This window comes from Camelus dromedarius, chromosome 22 (genome assembly GCF_036321535.1).
Source record: "Camelus dromedarius isolate mCamDro1 chromosome 22, mCamDro1.pat, whole genome shotgun sequence".
Classification (NCBI taxonomy): domain Eukaryota; kingdom Metazoa; phylum Chordata; class Mammalia; order Artiodactyla; family Camelidae; genus Camelus; species Camelus dromedarius.
In genome coordinates, this window is record NC_087457.1 from 25,367,288 (window position 1) to 25,384,918 (window position 17,631).

Sequence of the window (17,631 nt, forward strand, 5' to 3'; positions counted from 1 at the left end):
CACTAGAATACAAGATTTGATATTCCTTTCTGGTACTTTTCTTCTAGAGATGTTAACAAAGCCTTTACCGTTTGTCATTGATCTTTATGTTTTCATTATCATAGCTATATAAAGCCAACCACAAATATTGTAAGACCGTTTTGGGTAAGTGATTTATAACACTTTCTTGAGATGGCTTCAGCAGCCTTATGCTATAGCTTCTCCTGGCATTTTTAATAACCTTCTTAATACAGTCTGTCATTCCCATCTGTTTTGATTTAATGTTGATTACATAGACTTGCTGTGCTGCAAGAAGCCACCTGATCACTCCAGGGCTGTGTTATGCCTGCGTTAAAGTCAAGGCATTGTCAGAGAGGAAACATAAAACTGCTATTGTTAAATTATATCCATTTTATTAGGTTTCTCCCGGGGAGGTTATGTGGAACTTTGGGAAATTAAACATTAGGCATTTTCATAGAAAATCATGTCACTGCTTTTGAAAACCAGCTCAATTTAACCTGCCTCTAATTCCCTAACCAGCAATTCTCTGACTATATCCCTAGGGAAAATATATTGAACACCGTGGAGGGTTAAGGCAGAGGAGTACAGTGAGACTAGGAAGCAGCCAATCAGACGGCGAGGGTCTAAAGATCTGATGCCGCGGGTAGGCAGCACCAAGCGGGGCTGGTGAGTCTCCTTTTATTGCGGACGGACACCACATACATGCTGTCATGCTCTCTGTGCTGGCAGCGGCCACCAAGCGGACCCTGTAGCTAAGAAGAGAGAGCTGTATGCCCAAGCAGCTCATTCTGCACAGCAGCCGGCAAGACGATATTCCTGTGCTGGAATGTTCTCCTTCAAAGGTATCGGTTCTTTATCATTGAGTTGTTCTGTTTCTTAAGAATTACGGAGACCAGAGATGCTGCTGTTGGAGAAAGAGCTCTCTGCTTTCTAGTGATGCTTTGTTCCTGCTCTCTGTTTAAATGCCAGCCTTTTAAGATGGTTAACCTCTAGAGGAGACGGTAATAAGCAGAATAAAGGAACACTTTTCTGTGGTTTAAGCTGACTGTTCAAAGGTCCTTTATTAGCTCTGACTCTTTGTTATTGTTGCTATTATTCTGAAGGTAAGCTTGCTAAAAATGTAGCTTTAAATCATCACATTCGGCTACAGTTATAACTGAAGAGACCCAGGCAAAGAACTGGGGGGCGGAGGGGAGAGTCTCAGAGAAAAGGGGCCACATTGCTGATCTCAGGTAGAGGAAGAGAATTCTGTCAGTATGAAGATTCCTCTATGCTTTAGATACAAGTTTTATAAAAAAGCGAACACTTTGCATATTCCCATCCTGCTTAATAATTAAGATACCTTAATGATCATTTATTACTGACAGCTGGTGTAATCACCCAAAAGTCATCAGCATATTAGGAGCTCTTGTTTTAGTTGCCAAGGTAATTGGGAGGATAATTTAATATGTTACAGAGTAACAAAAGACCCATGAGAAATAGATTGCGTTAGGGGAGGCATGAGATTGCTTTGTGGAGCATTTTTTCTTTTTAGAGTGAGCCCCTTCTTTTGTCTCTTCTCTGCATCAATTATCTTGTTGGAAGGGATGGATGTAACAGGGACTTCCATCATGTCCCATATATTAAGGCAAGATTTAATTCATGGCTAAAACACATAGGGAAAGGTTTCACTGGGATGGTGTACGTTATCCTTTGTGGGACATTTGGAATTACACATTGGTGGGTTATCAGCGGTGGACTGAATGAAGTTGAGATAAAACTGTTGTCTCAGGGAGCAGAAATGAATGCAGGAAGCGCTTTACTTCATTTTCCAGTTATCTCTGAAAAGCATGGCTCATTAAAATTCTAATCTGCCTGGCAGATTATCAGGTCTAACATTTTCCTATTACATCTCTGAAAACTCTCTTAAGTAATGCAGATTCTTTGTGCATTTTTTAAAGAGGGGAGCTATTAAGGCATTGGTTAAAGTTTCTAAATTTCTAGGCCAGTGGTGTTTTTTATCCTCACTTTTATTCATTTATTTATTGATTATGGTCTGTGGAGCTAAACACACTTTGCCTCTGGAACACCATCAATTATGTATTATGATATACGTTGTGACTTTCAGGTTCTATAAATATTTATAAGATGCATGATTTTATTTGTAGAATATCATAAACAATAAAAGTAACATGTGTAGCTAGTATTTCAAAATCACTGTTTAAACTTGAAAAGTCACCATTTGGTTATACGTAATATAATATGTTCCTTATGATAAACTAATATAAAGGTTAAAATTCTAAGTTTTAAAATTTAAAAATCAACTCTACGATAAAAATAAGAATATTTTTTCATATATGTGAAATTATTGCCTTTTTATTTCTACGTTTAAAAGACATTGCATTTGAAGAACACAAAATCAGCCAATTAGTTGGGTGGCCTTGGGAGTTCATTAGCAACTTTGATGCATGACAACAGGAAGCCAGGAATTATTCTGCAGAAGAAAATACAGAAAGTGATATCTTGTACTTGGAACTATTAGAGGCATCCTCACACCTGAGATGTAACATGTATTTTTACTAAAGAATGAAAGGAATAGGCAAAGTGTAATCTTAGAAAATAAGGTGAGAGTCAAACAAGCATTTCCGGACAGTAAGAGACAGGTTAAAGGGACTGAATTAAAGCGAAAGAAGGGGCATTTTCCTCTGAAGCATGAGGGCGTAAAATGATGGACAGAGACTGGCTTTTGGCTCCAGACAGATCTGGCTTAAATCTCAGCATTGCCTCCTCCTCTCTGCATAACCCGTGTAGATTAGCCCTACCTGGCTGGCTTGTGGGAGTTAGAGGGACCCACGCAAGCAGTTTACATAAATATGAGAAGGGTGTAATTACAAAGATAAGATATCGAAGTCAATTCTGACCTTCCTGGGGTTGACTGGGTGTAGACGTGTTATTCTTGACCCTCAGGAGAGGGCTTGACTACAGTGGAAGCAGAGAAGGGCCCTAGTTAGTTCATCGCTGCCCCCCCTCCCAGTTCTCCTCCACCTCCCAATAGCGTCTAAACTTCTACCTTTTGAGGGCAATGCCTTCAGGATAATGCTGTGAATCCTATTTAAATGCAAATAGCCTTGGCAAGGCGACTTTAAGATGTTCATACACCTTGGTCTTGGGCAGGACCTGGGAGCAGTTGCTGATGTGGGAATGTTGAGTAGGAGATTTTTTTTTTTTAAAGTGGGGAGGTGAGGAGTCCAGGCAAAAGGGATGCTATTGCATTGGAGGCTGGGAAACATACCCTATCCTACCAAGATAACTACATAAGGGCCCACAGAAAGAACAGGTCTGCTAGGAACATGAAACTGGGCTGTGGGTCCAAAATAAAGCAGAAAGTCTAGGTGTGCAACAGTGTTGGTGGGAAACATGTTACAGACACACTTTGTTCTCCTCGGCCACCTATGAGGATGTTCTGCAAGCTGTGACTTCATGCTGTTTGTAGGAAGAACTTTTTTTTACTGTCTTAAAGAGAAATAAACAAGGGGAAAGAAAATGAAATCAAAGGGACAGAGCAAAATGTTTATTTTTATGGCTTAATTATTTTTGCCAGGGTGAGGAGATAATGTGAAGGGGGGCTTTGTTGAAAACGAACTCTGGCTGTACGCGTGCTCAGCTTAGATCTAAACAAGGCAGCTTCTGGAAAGGAATGATTGTCACACCCGTGAGGCCCTCCAAACGCTCCCCTTTCAAACTAACTCAGCTGCACCTCCTTGATTTTCCTAAGTGGAAAATTAATGCCATCGACTGCTGTGCCCCGACCTGTTCAGGGGTGCCCAGAAGAGCCTGCCTGCTCCCTGAGGGCACAGCCAGGCAGTGTGGCTAATGGGAGGGTCCTGACGGTCCCAAGTTCAAGCCCACCCACTGGCCAGCGTCTTAAATTCTGCCTTCTATACCAGTGCAAGGCAAACATCTCTGGATGAAGTAACGCTGTAACAAGCTCTTTTAACGTCTCTCTTCTATTACTTTTCATACTCTGCCTTCTTTTTAGAGTTTTGGGGATGCTTGTTTGCACCCCCAGATTGGAGTTCTTCCGGGAAAAGGATAAGAGTCTGACTTCAGGTCTCCCATTGCCTAGCAAAAGGCCCGTCTCATTGAAAGTATTACATGAGTATTTGTTCAGCTTCTTAACCCAATTCATTTCCCAAGAAGCTCATTGATGTATGCACATTGAACTACCGAGCTACCGAAGTTATGTGAAGGGTACAGTGGCTGAATGAATAGCCTCCGTCTGACCTTGCAATAAAATCTGTGAATTAGGAAGAACTTACTTTTGTCCCTCTGATGCAGGGCGTGGAGAACAATGGGGGGATTCTGCCCCCGTGCTACCAGGAAAGGGTGTCTTGTTTTGTTTAGTGTGATGTCAGTAAGGGGTCATTTGAAGGGAGCATCTGGGTTTATGTATGACCTGGGAATCAGTCTAAGACACCATCCTTCCTTCCCCTCTTTCAACGAGACCATTAGAAATCGTCCTACTGGCAGACACAGGGAAACATTTATGTGTTCGTCTGGTGGACATTCACTTCCTCTTGAATCCTCTGGGACTCTGGTCCATTCATATTTTGTTCACAGGGACTTCGAGCTCCCTTCCCCCGGCACCATAAGAACAGACAGCCCCCTTGTAGAGGTCACTATACAACTTCTCAAGTCTCGAAAGCACTTTCCACCTGTTCTTAGTGGAAAAACAAGGCAACACTAATGAAAAAACTCAGATTCTCAACAAGTCAAAATGTGTATTAAAAATTTAAAATATTCTTCTTGTATTTCATGATCTTGTGTTTCTTAAGGCTCCAAATATGCATTTTTGAAAAATCATTGCTGGGATCCTGAAAGGGGCATTTAGCACTGCCCAGCCATGCTATTGGGCACACATGAGTTGATTAAAGAATCTCTGTGAAATAACTTATAAAAACTGCCTCCAAACCCTCAGTCTGCACATTAATACAGAGCATCTATAACCCACTCTGATCCCCCCTCTTCCCAACTGACAAAATCATAACTTTCTCCCTTGATTATAGCCTCTCCAGGAATTGACTGTTTGCCTGCCTCTAATTTCATTTTATTCATCAGCTCTGGGAGTGCTTTCTAATTTGTTATAAAAAATAGATTGAATTTTGAGCAGTAGCCTGATGTTAAAAGTCTCCTTCTTAAAATGTTCCTGATAGGACCAATTACCAGTTGTAGCGAAAACTCTCTTTTCCTTCCCCTCTTTCTGTCCTCCCATCGTTACAATGAGCTGGTTGACCCTCCATAACTTGGGTGTCACGTGATAAAATGTCAGCGAGCATTTTCAGAATGCTGATGTTGTGACTTACTTTTCCTAAATAGGTCTCAGATTCAGCATTTTCTTGGAATTCCTCATTATCTTTGCTTAGAGTCCTGCACCTCTCACCAATACAGCTTTAGGTTTTAATGGGCTTTTCTGCTTCTAGGTTCTCCCTTGTACAGTCCATTCTCCACAGTCTGCAAAGTTATGATTTTAAAAAGCAAACGTGTTCACATTGTTCATTTGCTTAAGACGTGTCAGGGGAGTGGAGGGTATAGCTCAGTGGTAGAGTGCATGCTTGGCATGCACGAGGTCCTGGGTTCCATCTCCAGTGCCTTCGTTAAGGGGGGCAATAAAAAGACATGTCAGAGGGCTACTCCTCACCTCCCACCAACTTAGCTCAGTCCCTCCCAAAACGTACCATAATAGAACATGAACTTTCTATCCAGTGGACCTTCGTTCAAGTCCTGTCTGGACTATCTTCTCCATTGACCCTTTAACTTTCATATCAATGAAACCAGACTGATATCTATCTACCTTGTATTTCACTTGAAGTTTAAATAGGATAGTGAATGTCAAGTATCTGTGATGCCATCTGTTGCAGAGTAGGCATTTAATAGTTTGGAAAAAATTCTCTGCTCCAGAGTCAAGTCCAAGCGCAGTACTTGGCATAGTGTAAAGGAGCTTTTCACTAGCTGACGTCTGCCTGCCTTAGCAGCCTTACCTTCTGCCCCAGCCGGCCCACTGCCTCCTTCTCCCCTTATTCTCTAGAAATACTTGGAGTTGGCCAACCCTAGACGCTGTTTTAGTCTGCATCCCACCACGTTTGCCTTTATACGTGTTGTTTCCCTGACAAGGAAGACAGAAAGTCTTCCTCTTCCCATTTCCCAGTAATCTCCTGCCCACCACTGAATGCACACCTCAAGGATCCTATGCTGCTTCTCAGTCACATTCTTCATGCCTTGTAAGATGTCTGCTATGTGGTGACCCTTACTCTCTGCCAGCTGCTCTTTTGGGTAAGCATTTTACATGTTACCTAATTAATTATGAAATTATTATTCCACTCATCACAATCTATTGTCTCTCTTCCCCACTACATTTTGACTTTCACGAGAAAAAGGTGATTATCATAGCTTGAATGAAAGGACGAACAGCAAGACAGATGGGGAGAAGACAGGGAAGACCGAGATGTATTACAGGATGTGAAACTGCTCTCTGAGATGGGCCAATATTTTAGGGGGAAAATTATAATGAAGCTCAGGGATTTTAGAGAAGAGACTATGTGAACAAACAAAAGCAAAGCAAAACAAACTTAAACCAGAGTGGACTGATAGAGACTGGAGAGGTTCAGGTAGGCATAGTTGGTCTGATAGGAAACATAAGGAGGAGAGGAGAAGCTAGGTCGGGAATTCCTGAGGAAAGAGTTGAGGACTGCGTTCAGTATGCATTTCAGTGTCCAAAGAACTTAACCAGGGATGTCTAGATAGGTAGAGAAAGAACCAGTCGCTTCCCAAATTAATAATATGTATTCAGATTAGCACTTCCTTAGTGAGAGATCATATACTCAGCACATTATATGAACTGACTCATTTAAATGCACTTTAAAACTCCCGAGGGAAAAAGGATCTTGTAATCCCCATTTAATAGATGAGACAACAGAGGGCTGGCAGGGGTATCTAAGACCACTGAGCTGGAAATTAGAAAGCTTGAGTTTGCACCTGTTCGCTCACCTCTAGGGGGCCTCCACCCTTTATTATTCTGTTGTCCTGGCTCTTTAAGTAAACTGTGGGAGACGGCACCGGCCGGAGGGAAAGGTGATTTACTTTGGAAAAAAATATACGGCATCATTCCCAAAGTTTGGACCAGGAGGAAAGTTAAGAAATTGAAAGCAGAGGGAACTTGGACACTAGAAAAGACAAAATCTTCCACTCCGTGCTAAAATATTTGAGGACTGTGAAATTTCCCCACCTGGAGAGTGCACCCTGGAGAGTCCCAGGACTGTGGACACTGAGGACTGACCGCACACAAGGACGGCATTCCTCCAGATGAGCGAGTGGGGAGAGGATGGGAAGGGAATTCAAGATAAGGAAATGGGGAGGAGCTACAGCTGCCTGGACCATGAAGCATGGAGGCAAACATTCTCCTTTCTCCTTTGGCCCCATCCTCACCCTGGGTGTGTAGCTGTCGGAGGATGGGGTAGAAACTGGCGGGGTGATAGTGCCACCTTACAGCCCAGGGACCCATTTTGGGTTACTGCCCAAGGAAAGGTGTCTGATTTTATCCCTCTACCACATTGATGAAGGATAATTTCTGGAGTCAGAGAGCAGTCCAACAGGTCATAATTTTGCATTTTATGTTACTGAAATAAGTATGTTTTATCTATTTGATAAAATAAAACGCTAACTGACATTTTTGAGAAGGTTTTTATTATCTTACTCAGCCTTTTACTTTTCGCATTTTAAAGATGTTTGCTGTGAAATATGTCCTGTTCACAAAATGAGCCTCAGCTGTGCATTAAGTGTTGACCTTCTTCCATTGATAATATGTTTTAAAGAATAAATTTGTTATTTAGGAGAGAAAACAAGGTGGATGAGGAGATGGAGGTTTGTTTTGTTTTTCATTTTGTTTGGTTTGGTTTGTACTCCCTTTGCTGACATTTTGCTTAGAACATTGTCTACCGAGGGAAAATATTTTGAAACATGACTGCTAAGAAATGTCATACGTTGATTTTTCTGGAATTCATGTCTATAGCTAACTCTCATCACCATTTGTATGCCTCACCCATTTTCAGATTTTTTCAGATAGGTAAACTGACAAACATACTTGCGGATTTATTGTTCTTTTCAAACCATCTCTTTTTTTTCCTTCATCCTCACCACTGCCTTAATTCACATTCTCAGATGTTTTTGTTCAGATTATAGCAAACTTGTACAGATCTCTAGTCCCGCCCAGTTCAGCCTGTACATAAAAGGCAGCATTATCTTTCTAAAGCCCATTTTACTCATGTTGGTAGCTTCCTTAAACTTTGTGAGATAGCTCTTTGTTCTCAGAACAGAGTCCAGTTCCCTCATGGGTAACAAAGGCTTTCTTGATCACCTCTCAATGTGTGAGATTTTCTCCTGACTGCCCCTGCCCGCCCCCACTCTTATACTCCGCGCATTTTGAGCTACATGTAGGCTGCCAGACATATCTTGTTGTTTTGCCACCTCAAGCCTTTCTGAAAGCTGCTGTTTCTGCCTGGTTCACTGTCCCCCGGCCCCTCCATCCGGTCACTTCCTGACTCCTACTCTTGACATCTCTGTCTTGGGGCGGGGGGGCACATCCTCTGCTCACTCTTTCTCGGCTCACACTTCGGAATGTGATGGATTAGGTGTCCTTCCTCAATCCCGTTCAACCTCTTGTTCATATTTCTAACATATGGACCATGTTTTATTTATGTTTTCCTGGTTCTCAGTAAATGTTTGTTGAATGAATAAATGAATGAGGAGAAAAGCAAGAATCCTCTATAAAGAAAGTGGCAAAGTAAAACATATTTCCTATGAAAATGTATTAAATGCAATATCATAAGAGGAGTTGTTTATGAAATCAAAGATACTTTTAGGGATTTGCCAAAATCGTGCAACGATCAGGGAATAACTTGGGATTTGAATTATCATTTTTCATTACAAAAAGCTTAAATCTCTTGCTTGAGAGATCCCCCATTAAATGGGTTTCCTTTTGACCTAACCTGAGTCAAAATTTCAAAGGCATAGTTTTAAAATTTGCTAATTATATGGTAAACCTTGACCATGTTGATGATCCTGTCTGTACATCTGGTTTGGCTTCCTCAGTGACTTAACATGATTCTGTTAGAGCTGATGGGTTCACAAACTTCTCAAAACGGTCAGCCTCTCATTGCCATAGTCACTGTCTCAACTAGTTGACAGAATCAAATAGGTGGAGTAAACAGCCAAGCCATCAAACAAATGCTGCTCTAGCGTCTGTCTTAATAATTGCTAAAGGTCAATATTCCACCCAATGTGCGGGACACCTTTCCAAACCAACACTAACTTTTGATTACAATGTGGAACACACCGGTTTATATGATTGCTTTGTTTAATGTGATTCACAAGCTCCAAGGTCTGCAGAGCACTAATACATTCAGAGCATCCTTGAAAGCCCTTCTCCCCATGAATTGTTAGTTGCTGCATCTGAAGAATTCAGTAAGAGGGTGATTTGTTACAGATATGTGACACCGCATGTTCTAGCTGCTGATGGCAGTACAAATCCTGCACTTAGCTGTGTCATAGGATTAAAGGGAAACACGTTTTGTAATTGCTAGGTACACCAGATTTATTGGCCTACCAAAGACTTTCATAGAATTCACAGACTCATACTTTATACCTGTCTTCACTTTCCAGGACCTAAAGCCACTTGATCTGCCTGTCCAGCGATGCTTTCCGTGAAGCTTCACTCATGTGGTGCTGAACGCTTTTCATATGCCAAGTTTTTCTTGTTAAATATTTATGACTCTGCCACATTTCAATTTTCTACAGTGTGAAAAGAATAAATGCATCACAGGGCTGTGTGATTCCTGCACTGTGCACTGCAGATTCAGATTCTGGACATGCTATGTCTTCAGAGTATCTAATTTTACTGTATTATACAAATTCAGAGCCCGGACTCATCTGTTAGAAAAGGAAGACCATGAAATCCAGAATCTTGGAAATAAAATAAAATTTGAGGCTTAATCTATGCAGGTATTTAAGTGCTTTGGCCAACCTTATACACATGTTAATGGGAGTGTAAGTGTTGGAATCCAGGTCTGGATACTTTCAAGCCAGTATCTATAAAATGGCTTTGATTTTGCACCTAATGTCTCTTTTTGGGGCCCTCTCATACATTTTGGCCAGTCACTAATTAGAATTTGCAGCAGATTTGTAAAAGGAAAGTAGATGACTATTTAAATCATCTTACAGGATAGGACATTTTCATAAAATGATTCCTAAGGAAGAATGCAGACTAACCAATGTGAGTGGGACCTAGCTTTGCTGGGTAATTTCCCAGAACACCACCATTAGCTTTGTTTCAACATTTTTACATTCAACATTCAAACAAATAGAAAAGTTGAGAGCGACCCACTACCTAGACTTCACTATTAACATTTGCCATACTGCTACCTCCCCATGTGTGTGCATTTTGAAGAGGCATTTGAAATTAAGTTGCAGGCATCATGACATACTTTTATCCTAGATATCTGATACCCTAAGAATAAGGACATTATTCCACAGAGCCTTAATCCTACAACACAACGAAAAAAATCAATACTTTCCCAATATCTACTGTCCATTTCATTTTCAAATTTCTTTAATTATTCCTTAGTAATTATTTTATTCTTTTGTTCTCCAACCAGGTTATAGTTTAGGCTCATGCATTTAGTCTCTATTAGACAGTAATTTAGTATATTTCCCTCCACTATTTTTCCCCATGACATTGACTTTTTGAAAGGAGCAAGCCAGCTGTCTTGCAAAATGCTGCACTATCAGGGTTTGTGTGGCTGCTTCACCGCAACGAGGTTTACACTACGTCTCATTCCCATTGTTTCCTATAAACTGGACATTAGTTCCTTCAGCTTGAGTAGATGCTGTCTGTATGTTCTGGGGAAGACCGTGTCCTAGGTGACGCTTTCCACGACATCCCATCTGTAGGCACACACTTTAATCATGTCAACCTTCAACATGCTGCACTTGCTTTTTTGGCTTAAGTAGTTGACTCCAGATCTTTCTGTTATAAAGAACGGTTTTCCTCTTTGAATCATTAGGTAATCTGAAGGATGGGAGTTTGTTACCATGTGGAATATCTTGGTCCCCAAACAACTACTATTGAAATGGCCTTAAACAACCTAAGGGAGCTTTTCTGGATGTATCTTTCCTGAATGTGTTTAAATAGTGACCCATGAAGAAAGTATTCCACTAGAAACACCACTTATCCAATTCCATTCCATCAGAAAAAATGCCAAAAGCCTCTTAAAAATTATTGTTGGATTAAACCATCTACATTGTAGAACATACAGATGATTCATACAGGTTAACCGTGGAATTTCTTTCCTCTTGTCCTAGTTATTAAATATGCCACTGTCTTTTCACCATCTAGGTGTAAACCAAAACCACATGTCTGCCGTTGCACTCCCAGAAATAATCAGAACAATCTGGAGAGCCATGACCTGTTCTTCCAGTAATTCCCTCAGAATGTGAACCAGTATGAATTGTAAAGGAAGAACTAAGATAAAAACACAGAGTGTCTCTCCTTATCTGTTCCAAACTTCCTAAGGGCAAGGACCATCATTCTGATTTTTAAAAAAATAAATCAGAGGCACAGGTGGAAATTATTCTAGATATGCACATGGGGACACATTGTCCTGAGGGTCAGGAGTAAAGAAAATATGAAACTGGGGAAATGCCATCAGCTAAATAAAGTCAGTACTCGATGTGAGGAAAAGGAAAAGCACTTTGCTAAGCTACAGAGCACATGCCATCCCAGGAGCTTCTACAGATCATCTCCTCCCGCCAGCATCTCAAAGTTACATGCAAATTCCAAAGAGAAGAAAGAGGAATTGTACTTCTTGTCAGTAACTTATTTAGTTTTTCTGGACTTTATCTGTCTCACACGTAAAATAAAAAACTTGAAGTTGATGATCTCCAGAATTCTTCCCACCAGAGCACAAAGTGCATCTATGGACACAAAGTGCATCTATGGACCTGATGTATGATTTGAGGTGAGGCTGGAGTTTGTGCAAGTATAGAGGAGAGGTGTAAGTAGGACAAACCAGACCTGGGAGAGAGTGTGGGCTAAGTCCGAGGGAAGGAAAGCATGCCTCAAGGACGTCACCATCTGGGAAGTAGACTTTGTCTGAGAAGGTCACAGGGGTAACGCTGGAAGAGTACGTAGGACCCTTCACTCATTCAAGACTTCTGAGTGCCTCGTATATGTCCAGATAGAGAGCATCCAGGGAGAAACAAGACAGACAAGGCCCCTGCTCTCATGGAGATTATACACTAGGGGGAGAAGACAGCTAATAGACACATAGTCGAAAATGTAATCTCACAGCCCTGTAACAGAACGGCTGAAGGGGTAGGCTTTGGAGCCAGACAGCCTGCACTCAAATCCCAGCTCCCCTCAAGTTTGACCTCAAGCAAGATATTTAAGCTTTCCATGCCTCAGTGTCTCATCTATATAATAAAGATAATGATAGTACCTACCTTGTAGGGTTGGTATGAGGATCAATGAGAAAAATACATGTAACACTTTACCATTTGTATTGAACTTACAGAATCGTGTCTGGCACGTGGTAGCTCTGAAACAAATGCAAGCTATTATTACCCTGCTGGTGAGTGCTGTGACACAGGCATTCAGTGTCAGCATTACTGACATCCGGAGCCAGCTGTGTCCTGTGCACTGTAGGATGTGCAGCAGGACCCCTGGCCTCTCCCCACGGGCTGCCAGGAGCCCCCTCCTAGTAACGACAGCTTTAACTTTAGACCCTAAGTGTTAAGTGTCCCCGGGGAGGCAAAATCACACCTGGTTGAGAACTGCCAGGCTAGAGAAGAAACAGGCGTGGTATTTTCAGAGTGGGTCATATAGAAGGGCTCTTTGAAGAGACACAAGAAGAGAACTCTGGGTGACGGGAAAGAAGCAGCCATGCAAAAACCTGGATGCGGGGATGGGAGCACCCCAGTGGCTACTGATCAAGGATAAAGGCCCCAGGCAGGAACAAGTGGTGTGGCCTGCGTGGCTGGAGACGGGTGCAGAAGATGTCAGAGAAGTAGGCTGGGTCAGAGTACAAAGGTCAATAAAGATCATGGTAATAAATTTGGATTTTATTCTATACGTGCCAAGAAAGCACCAGGGGATCTTAAGTAGAAGAGTGATATGAGTTGGTTTCTGTTTTTTACGTTTATTCTTGGACTGCAGAAGGGCAGCGTGGAAGCAGGGAGACCAGTGATGAACGCATAGTCCAGTGAGAAGTGAGGGGCATGAGCAGGATACTTGGAGGTCCTGGTTGTGGACATGGTGAGATGTAATAGGATTCTCATATGTTCTAGTAGAAGAACCACAGGATGGGTTAAGAGTATGAGGATTAAAGGGTAAATGGGCAAGGAGCAAGTCTGTGGGGAAGGGGTTCAATCAATCAATAATCTGTCCAGGACTTACAGAGTTTGAGCTCCCACTAGTCATTGCCAGGGTAACTGGACTTGTTGGCTATACTGGAGATCAGGTGAGAGGTTGGGCTGAAGATATATGTTTAGTGACATTTAAACCCCGGGCCCATGTGAGATCACCAAAGGAGGGGGAAAGGTGGAAAACCAAGGACCGAGTTCTGAGGCATTCCTACACGTAGAGGGAGAGAATGAAGAACAGTCAGTGATGTAGGGGTGAAGCTCAAAGAGTGTGTGCTGTCCGAGAAGATAAAAAAAGAAATGCTTCAAGAAAAAGAATGTCATCTGGGTCAAATGCCCCTAAGAGGTCAAGGAAGAAGGGGGCTTTGAACTCATAACTGGATTTAACAAGATGGAGAGGGTTGGCGACTATGACAAGAATGGTTTCACTGACATGATGGGGATGAAAGGGTCTAGTGTATTATCCAGAGAATGTGAGGCAAGAAAACTGAGATGGAAAGTGTAGGCATTTCTGCTAGGAAAGGGAGTAAAGAGATGGAGGAGCAGCAGTTAGAGGGCAATGTGGGCCAAGGCAAGCACAATCTTTTCGTTAACATTGCAACATACTTGAACGCTGATGGAACTATTCCAGTGAAGAGGAAGAAACTGATGGTCCTGGGATATGTTAGAAATAATCGCATGGCAGAATTTATTGAGCAGTGAAAGAGTTAAAACCTCCAGTCCACAATAGGATGGCTTGTCTTGTATAGAGGGAAGGAGGGACACTTCAGTACTACGGGAGAGAGGAGAAATCTAGGTCAGGTGGTGTATTTGGGGTAGAAAATGATGTAATTCTCAACAGAATACTTCTGTTTCTTCAAAGAAGTATAAAGCAAGATCCTCAGTTGACAGCGTGTGGCTGGAGAGGAGAGGTTGAAAACTTGAAAAGGAGGTAAGTCCTTTAGGCACGAACAAGAATATTTATTGGGGAATCTGTGACAATTGTCAGGTGATATTAATACCTATTTGAAAGGTGTCATTGTATATGTAAAGTCAGACCCATCAGCATGTTTGCGTGCCTTTCCTTAGTCACATTCGTGATTTGAAGCAGACATTAAGTAGTGAGACTGGAATATTGTCAGACAAGCACACACAGGGAAACGCGAAGGACGAGAGAACTTGGGAAGAACACAAGGGACGGTTGCACGAAAGGGTGATGGCAGCCGTGCTGTCGAGCAGAGGCACGGGGAGCAGAGCTGCAGGCTGGTGAGAACTGAGTAGTGCCAGCGCCGTGGAATTCTCAGGGAAATAAGTAATTCTTGGAGCAGCCAGGCTAGAACAAGTCATCTATTACAATAAGAGATCATTGTCAGAGTGGACACTTACAACTGAGATTTCAGAAATGGCCAAGTCATTGGAAACGAATGGTAGGTTATAGAGCGCTTTGACTTTAAGGGCAAGAAGTCTGGGCTCTTATCTTCTTAAGTAAGTGGTTTAACCTGGAGTTTACAGACAGGCTTTAGAGCACTGAGTCAGAATAAAAGCATGGTATGTGTGTACATTTTTCTGGGTGAGAGGACCCTAGGTTCTGTCAGATTATCCAAACCATGCCTGAACTGCAAAATGTTAACACTGCTTCTCTAGGATCTAGGAAATGAGCAGCCACTGAAAGTACCCAAGGAGGAGTAATTCAATGAACACGCTATTTAGAAAAATGGGACTGAGTTTGAAGGGGCAGAGAGAAGAGGAAGTATTCTAAGCAAAAGGAGACGAATTTCAGTTAAAAAAAAGAGAAGAGGTGAACAACCCTCCGCTGACACTGCACAGAAAGGGAGAGGTGAGGGGGCCGACAGCACCGAACGTCTCTGGGACTGAATTCCAGTGCCATCTGAGGCAGCGCCCCTCTTTCACATCATACTCTAGTCCTCACGTCCTCTCCTTCCCCCCCTCTTCCTTTTCTTACTAAAGCAAAGTGGTGGTTTATGGTTTATGGTTTTAAATATGCGTCACCTGGTGAGTTCTTGAATCAGAAGCGTGTAGGAAGACTTAACCAAAGATGTAGAGTCCTGCCAAATGTATCTCTTACCACTTTGGGGCAGGAGGACAGACCTAGAGGTACTTTCAACAAAGCGGAGTGTGCGTTCTTGTGCTCAGGAGGTGTGGTTGGGGCTCCTCACCTCTGAAGGGCTCGTCATAACCGGAACCAATAAAGCCAATTGACTTTGAGATCAAGGCGTTATGGTGTCCTCAAGGGCAAAAGGTTCGAATTCAGGCATGTGGTTAAGCAGTCATTTTACTTAAGTTTTTGCAATATCTGTTTTAAAAATTTTATCATTCCTACTCCATAACTGAGTAAGCAGAAGTTGAGAGACGTTAATACCCCCACAAATGGACAGCTAGTCAATTGCAGAACATAGGATGTTTTACAGAAAGACACTGAGATGGACAGGAATGCGCTTCTCAAAGGTTTAAGAAATCATTGTCCTCTAATTCTCTTAAAGCACTCACTCTCCCACTAGTGGAAAGCTGTGGAAGACTGGATTTTAGGGAATTTTCCCTAAAATCGGATTAAAGAAACAAGCAGACAGTAAATCGTCTCGTAATTAAAATCAATCAAGTTCCATATTAGAATAGAATAACTTTTCATTCAAGAAGATAACTGTGGGTAGAATTTTAATTAAATTTAGAATAAAAATGATTGTGCTGGAATTTTTTAGACTGTAGTTCTATTACCGTCTAAGTAGTCGAATGTACTTTTTAAAGCACGCCGATTAGACATTCCTGAGGAATTTTCACCTTTGGTGAAACTGATACGCAGTGCTGTGCTGTGCTGTGAGCGGTGAGAGCAGAAGATGGGGAGTGAGAGGGGAAAGAAAGCCCTTGCACGTTCTGGGACCTGGAGAGCAAGGGAAATCTGTAAATTGTATCTCTGTTAACTGTGATGACAGTACTTCCTGGCCCTCACATTGGAACATGTGGCTGGACAAAGAGACAGAATACTCAAAATTAGGACAGACACAGAAATATGAGCTTTATGGTTCTCACTGTACTATCAGCGGTGGCGAGAGGTCAGCTTGGAAAACGCAGGCTTACAGTTTAGGTTAGATTGGAGGAGATTTACTTGAAAATTAATTTCTGAATATGTGACACTTCTGAACATTTAATGCTCTGTCTTTAAAAGCCCACCGCCAACTTCTGCTACTGAATCTCTCCTTTCTGAGTTCCCGCACGGGCTCGGTACACATTTAGCAGCTTTATAACACTAGATAGTGGTTGTGTAACACTGTCCACTGCTTGTGCTAAACTCTATCAAGTCTTTGTAGGAGGGTGCTCTTTCCCTACAGGCCTTCAATAGATGTTGAAAGCATGGAGGTGGGTGAACCTGGAGCCGATCAGAGCCAAAATGAACTGCATTTAATGCTACTTTTTTTGTGAAGGCTTCATGCTTACTACTTTAGGTGCATCTCAGGCTCAGTTTAAATAGCAGTTGCCTCCTCATTAAAAATGCCCTCCCTTCCCACTCAATTTTCAGAGATAACCTATGTCTCTTTTCCATGTTCTCCCATAATACTTTGCATTAACTGTCAGTTACATCTCACTTTGATTGTTGGTGTCTCTATGGAAAGTAAATCATGTTTTCCACCTATGCACACATCTCAACAGCCACATGCCCACTTGACCAGTTTTTAACTGGATAGTTTCAAATGGGTGATAACTACCTCTATCAATACCCTAGTTAAAATCACTATGTCTCAAAAACTCATTCTTGCATGCCAACAATGACTAGCCGGTGGTAAAAATGCTGTGCTTTTTTGTCGTGTGTATTCTGATGATTAAATATCTTAACATTGGTGAAGCACTTGGAATCGGGCTGGTACCTAGTGAACTCCATTTACGTGTTTGCCATGATTTTTGTCTCTACGTCTCAACGAGCATATGAGGCAAAAGCAAACTGATGCAAAGTCAAGTAATCTTTTAAACACATAGTCTCCCATGGCTTTTGTTTGTGTTTTCCACTATAGATAAGTGGTGTTTAAGCACAAATCATAAATGGGAAATATTGCATTGACAGTAGAAACTCAGGCCTGTAGGGTCAGGCAGAGGGCCATGGACATGGCAGATACATTGGATTAAGCCCTCTGGGCCTTTAAGATCACATGAGCTCCTCAGTTATTAAGCTTGGCTTGGGTTTTATTACCCAGC

General features: G+C 42.0%; 1 protein-coding gene across 1 annotated transcript in view; it reads left to right on the top strand.

The window, feature by feature from the left end:
* The first annotated feature begins 574 nt into the window (after positions 1 to 574).
* The window catches only part of SORBS2 (sorbin and SH3 domain containing 2), a 288,187-nt gene continuing 271,130 nt past the window's right edge, over positions 575 to 17,631 (top strand). Inside the window, exon 1 of the mRNA XM_064477520.1 lies at positions 575 to 842. The gene's annotated coding sequence lies outside the window, so the exon portion shown is untranslated. The remainder of the gene's footprint in view (positions 843 to 17,631) is intronic.